Source organism: Tachysurus fulvidraco, chromosome 3 (genome assembly GCF_022655615.1).
Source record: "Tachysurus fulvidraco isolate hzauxx_2018 chromosome 3, HZAU_PFXX_2.0, whole genome shotgun sequence".
Lineage (NCBI taxonomy): Eukaryota > Metazoa > Chordata > Actinopteri > Siluriformes > Bagridae > Tachysurus > Tachysurus fulvidraco.
The window spans coordinates 5,686,428-5,693,345 of record NC_062520.1 but is presented as its reverse complement, the minus strand read 5'-3'; positions in this window follow the sequence as shown (position 1 = coordinate 5,693,345).

Here is a 6,918-nt window from a genome sequence, read left to right as displayed (position 1 = left end):
AGCGCAGGATCAGCAATGAAACAGCGCCCCTAGAGTAGAGAGGGTTAGGGGCCTTGCCCAAGGGCCCAAAAGTGGCAACTTGGCACTGCTGGGGGTTGAACCCTGTCCAACAAACCAGAGTCTTAACCGCTTGAGCCACAGTCACATATACCTGTATGCTTCATATATGTGATGAAGCTTTGCTGTTAATGAATATTGCTCTCTCTCTCTCTCTCTCTCTCTCTCTCTCTCTCTCTCTCTCTCTCTCTCTCTCTCTCTCTCTCTCTCTCTCTCTCTCTCTCTCTCTCTCTCTCTCTCTCTCTCTCTCTCTCTCTCTCTCTCTCTCTGTGTGTGTGTGTGTGTGTATTTCTGAACTGCTGCTTGGATTCTTGGTCAGAGTCACAGTGAGTTGATCTTTTACCCAGTTGACATCCCACAGATTTGTGATATTCTGCACATGTCCTTGGCTAGGCTGCTAAAATAATGCATTCAGAAAAATTTCAACTCAAATAGTGAAACTTGTGTATTATATAAAATCAGTACACACAGACTTTAAGTCTTTGGTTATTTTAATTGTGATGATTTTGGCTCACAGTCAACAAAAACCTACAAATTCACCATCTCAGAATATTAGAATTCTTCTTAAGACCAATTAAAAAAAAACATTTTAGTGAATTGTTGGCCTTCTGGAAAGTATGTTCATTTACTGTATATGTATTCAATACTTGGTAGGGTCTTTTGCTTTAATTACTGCCTCAATTTGGCATGGCATGGAGGTGATCAGTCTGTGGCACTAATGAAGTGGTATGGAAGCCAGGATTCTTTGACAGTGGCCTTCAGCTCATCCTCATTTTTTGTTCTCTTGTTTCTCATTTTCCTCTTGACAATAACCCATAGATTCTTAGCTTTATAAAAGTATGGAACAAAAGAGAGAGAGAGAGAGAGAGAGAGAGAAAATACATATATAATAAGAAGGAAAAATAAATAAATTAATATATATGTCACGGCGGGATAAAGGGAATGAGGATCCAAATGCAGAAAGAGATTTAATGACAAAAAACAAGATAACAGGTACACAGACAGGCAGGCAAAACAAGACCAAACACAGAGCTGACAGGAAACAGGAACAATGAAACAACTAGCACCAGGGAAGTGAACAAACAGAGAATATATAGGTGACAGGAACCAATGACAAGGCAGAGACAGAGACAAAGACAACACACCTGGAGGAAAGATTGAGTACAATTAGTGTCCATGGTAATCAAGAAGTGGGCGGAGCAAACAATTAACAACAGGGCAAGGCAGCAGGCAGAAACAGGACAAAAACACAGACAGACTTATTACAATATATATATATATATACACTTAAAAATTTAAATATTTTTTATCTATGCCTATCCTTATTGAGCAAGCTGGAGGTGATGGCTGCAAGGAAAAACTCCTGAGATGATATGAGGAAGAAACATGAGGAAGAAACCTTGAGAGGAACCAGTCTCAGAAGCGAACCCATTCTCATTTGGGTGACACTCTACAGTAAATAATGTAAATGTAAATAATGTCTTTTCTTCAGCAGTTTATAATAGTACAACCAAGATCTCCTAAGGAACTAATGGGTCATTGTAAACTCTAAGTTCAGCTAAGGCCTGATTGCTGATAAAGACCATACAGCTGACTGACACAGCATTGGCTCAAAGATGGCTTGACAGTCTCCGGGAGACTCCATCCACAACAATCCCATGAGAACCTGGCTGACCATGCAGATCAATCCCTGGCAAGGTGACCACTGGGTGACGAGACTCCAAGCAGTGGTATTGACAGTATTGACAAAGTAGACAAAGTTCTCTCATTTTTTGTGCATCTCTTTGTTCCACACTTTTTACTTTCACTCAACTTCCCGTTAACATATTTGGATATAGGACACTATGAACAGCCAGCTTCTTTGGCAATGAATGTTTGTGGCTTACGCTCCTAGTGACAGGCTTAACCTCCTGGTGTCTTGTCTGATGATCAGTAAGTTTCCATTCGCAAACTATACCTACCGTTTCTGGGTTGTCTGAATTGTCATTGTATTTTCGGATTTGTTAATGTGTTTTCGGATTTGTTAATGTGTTTTCGGATTTGTTAATGTGTTTTGCACTTCTCGGCCACCGTACAAAATGCTCCAACACAAAATGTATAAATGTGTAAGGTTTATAAGTGCAATTAAATCTGCTGATTATATCATCTGTCCTAAGTTTTCCAAACATCTTCATCAGAAATGCCTCAAGATATCCATAGCTTACATTGTTAGCCCACATTTGAGATCAATATTAAACAGAATTGTTAACTGTGTGACAAAAAAAGAAAAAAAGCCGCTCTTCACTGTAAAAATCCAGCTGGGAGAGGAAAGCAGCGGTGTTGCAGCACCCTGGACAGCGCGCTACTGACAAGCAAAGAAGATTGACCAGCACCAAAGTCAGTGCCACTGAATCAGAGTCCAGGCGGGGCAGCAAAACTCCTGAAAAAACGATGATGACCAATCAATCACAACACTGAAGGGTCTTCTCCAGGTGAATCCCGGCCTCCGGATAACCTATTGTCTTCTGTATTCCAACAGGTTACCTGGGAGAGGAGCTTCGGGAGAGAACAGAAAGAGGATGACCGGCTAAAGCACTGCTGACACCTCGTGTAACTGGTAGAAGAGGAGAGAACAGACCCCCTCTCTCCACTATCGTCCGCCTACTTCCTGGTAAAGAACAACCTCGTATCACCGCACAGAGCAGAGAGGGGAGCCCTGTGACCTGATGGTCATACCGGGACTCTGCACACCCCTTCTCCCATACAAACCCTCTGGAGGGACATCTAGGACCGAAAAACACTCTGGAAGAGCTGCGGGACCAGTATCACCAGGCCAGGTATGAACACGGAACTGCTAGCCTTCTGCAGGGCCTGCCCCCAGTGCCAGCAAACCACCCCCCAAAAGCTTACACAGGCCCCTTCTATCCCCATCCCAATAATTGGTTTCCCATTTGAGAGGATTAGCATGGATCTTGTTTGGCCATTACCAGGGTCACGAGTACATCCTATCAATTGTGGATTATGCCACTCGATACTCCGAGGCTTCGTAAAAGCATCTCCACGAACATTGCCAGGGAGCTCCTCACACTCTTTAGAATCCCAAAGGACATCCTCACGGACCAAGGTGTAACTTTTATGTTTAATGGTGGATTTGTGTCGGGTGTTGCAGGTCAAACACCCGAAGATGTCCGTCTACCACCTTCAGACTGATGGGCTTGTGGAGTGGTTTAATCAGACGGATTCTGCATAAGGTGTTAGACAAGGAAAGACATACCTGGGACCTCCTCCTTCCCTACGTACCCTTCACTGTCTGTGAAGCTCCCCATGCTTCCATCAGCTTCAGCCTGTACGAACAACTGTTATGAAGGAGCATCTGGATGGGTTCCTATGGGCTCAGCATCAAATGTACAACCGGCTGGCACAGCCCAGTGCGTTCTGGCCCAGAGAGAAGGTGATGTTGCTGGTCCCCAATGTTGCCTGCAAATTCCTGGCAAAATGGCAGGGCCCGTACACAGTCCTCGAGAGGGTGGGACCTGTAAACTACAGGCTGCAGTAGCCAGCTAAGAACGCAGACACACAAATCTATCATATTATCATCTTGAAGAAGTAAATTACATCTGAACCGGTTGTCTCTGCATTTGTTTCTCCCATCACAGATCCACAAGAGCATACCCTGCTGGAGAGGGGGAAAGATCTCAACCCAGCCCTATGACAGGATCTCACAGAACTTGTGGACCAGTTCACAGACATCTTCTCATCTATGCCGGGACTCACCCAACTGGTGCAACATGACATCAAAACCCCTCCCGGGATGGGGGTATGACATAGTCCCTATCGGGTCTTGAATGCATGCTGCCAAGCCATAGAGAAAGAAGTGGAATGCATGCTAAAGGACGATGTCATTGAGGAGTTACCAAGCCTGTGGTCCAGCCCCATCATGGTGGTGCCAGCTGTGCAATGACGATCCAGCTGTGCAATGACTTCTGGTGGCTCAATCAGGTATCGGAGTTTGACAGCAATGTCATCATTCATTCCTCCACGTGGTCAGATTGAGAGGTTCTGAGAGCCCTCCTGAAGGCCGGGTTAACTGCAAACCCCTGCAAGTGCCACCTGGGGTTGTCCAAGGCACAGTATCTAGGCTACTGCATCGGGTGGGGGCTGCTGAAACCCCAGGCGAAAAAGATCGAGGCCATCAGGGGGTACCCCTGCCCAACGGCCAAGAAACAGGTACGTGCCTTTTGGGCCTAGCAGGCTTTTATTGATGCTTCGTTCCTAACTTCTCCTCTATATCCTCCCCCCTTTCAGATCTGAAGCAAAAGGGACCGCAGGACCCGGTGCAGTGGACGGACGACACCGAGCAGGTGATCCTCCACATCTAGAAGGCCCTCACCTTCCAACCCTGACCTATATAGCCAATTATATTCAATTGATGATTTAACAAAACACATGCAGCTTTACACAAATCTATAAATTCAAGATGTAAATGATAAATTTATCCCTATTGAGTAAGCTGGAGATGATGATGGTAAGGAAAAACTTCATAAGATGATATTAAATAGAAACCATATGAGGAACCAGACTCAAAAGGGAACCCATCAATCTCATATTGGTGACATCGGACAGAGTGATTATAAAATATAACATAATATAAAATAATATAAATTAACCATATGAAAATATGAATAAGGTACCATATGAATAATTTATGTAATCATGATATTTATTCTGGAGATAACATTAAGTCTGTCTTCAATTTAATTCATTCATTCATTCATTTTCTACCACTTATCCGAACTTCTCAGGCGTCATCGGGCATCAAGGCAGGATACACCCTGGACGGAGTGCCAACCCATCACAGGGCAATTTAATTCAATTGTACTAAATACAATACACAATTGTATTTCAGACTGTATCTGACTGTAGAAAGGACATTATTCATAATAACCCTTTCTGGTGTTTATTACAGTTTATAATCACACCGTCCAGTGTCACCCAAATGAGGATGAGGTTCATTTTTGAGTCTGGCTCCTCTCAAGGTTTCTTCCTCTTCCATCTTACCACAGTCACCTCAGGCTTGTTCATCGAGGATAAATACAAACACATTTATATAAAATCTAGCTAGTATTAATCTTGAATCTTTGTATAATATTAACTTTTTTGTATTATGTTTCTTATGTTCTATAAAGCTGCTTTGAGACAATGTCCACTGTTAAAAGCGCTATATACAGTAAATGAGACAGTGGAGGGTATGATTATAAATATACAGTCTGACAATTGTGTATTGATGCGGAGGTTGATGTCCTCAAAGACCACATGTAGAATACTTCATGAAGCAGAATCTAACTGGAGCTGGTACAGCTCTGGATCCCTCAGGATCCTTAGATGGTTGGCTTCATCTGATCATCAAGAAGGAACTGCCACTTATGTTTTTTTGCACCAACCTGATACAGGCTGTTGTGAGTAAAAATCCACGGAATTCAGTAGTTTCTGAAATACTCAAATCCGGCACCAACAACCAACTTATGCTTAAATTGAACTGATTTGACCTGATCTAAATAATCAGTTAAGACATGATTATTAAACCATAAGTCCTACAAACTCCTATATTATCCCCCGAATTAATCGTGTAAGTATTATAAATAAAAATAGAAGCTGATTCTTTGAAACAATAGGGGTCTAATATTATCTCCTGTGCTGTCTGCTGTCATGTTTCCTGAGGATGAGGATGGAGTAGGATGAGGAGGGCAGTTTTCACATCTCCCCTAGCTGTTTGTATGAAGTGTTTATGAAGCCGGTGTAGTCTCTGTTAACTCCTGCAGAGGAGTGAGGATGTGGAAAGAATAAGAGGAAACCACAGAGCTGTGGGGAGTCATACGCCAATCACACAGCCTGTGAGGGTCATGATGAGTGAGAGAGCGTGTTGGTGGTGTTGCATGGGTTCACCTGTTTTGATGTTTGTCAGTGAATTTTATGATTTTTCTCCCAAACATCTGGTTTTCTGGGATTTGGAATTGTGCAAAATCAAATAAGTGACACTGTTGGTTATCTCTCCCTCTCACTTTTCCTCTATTTTTAATATACTTACAGTATGTATGTGTCAATATGCACTTGTGTGAGGCCACAAATTCTTAAGCTTATCTTTATCTGTGAATTTATTTTGGCAGAAACTCTGTTTTTATGTGTTTTTTAACCTCATCACAGGATGTTCTGAATAGTCAAGAGTTCTCAGCTTACCATATTCTAATATATTCTGCTATAGGGTTCTGGTATAAGAATTTCTCCAGAAAAATGAACCATCCAGAAAAACTTCCTGATTTAGATTCAGATCCCTAATGAACAAGCCAGATGCACAAGGAAAAACTCTCTGAGAAGACAAGACGGGAAAACCTTTTGAGGAACCAAACTCAAAAGGAAACATGTCCTCTTCTGGCTTATGTGATTTTTGGATTATAAATAATTATGGTATAGACAAGTAAAACTTTTTACTAGTGTAAAAAATTTACTATGGCAGCAGGTACACATCTACAGTATCCAGGTGAGATTAAATGCTTAAGAAATCTGAGGAAGTTCTAGGGATAGGGACGCTTTATTGATATCTAACATTTTACATATTTTTTTTATATAACCGCAGGATAATAAGATCCTAATTTTTCTTAAGTTTTAATCGGGTATACTTTTCTTTAAATGGTGTATTGCTGACCCCACCCATGAAAGATTGCTGTGGTAACAGAGCAGTTGGATGGTTCACACTTCCTCACACACATTTAATGAAATGCCAAGCTAAGGACTAATTATAGGCCTCCCTACTGAAAGACACCACTCTACTCCAAAACCCACCTCTACTCACTTTTAAATTAATGATAACACACACACACACACACA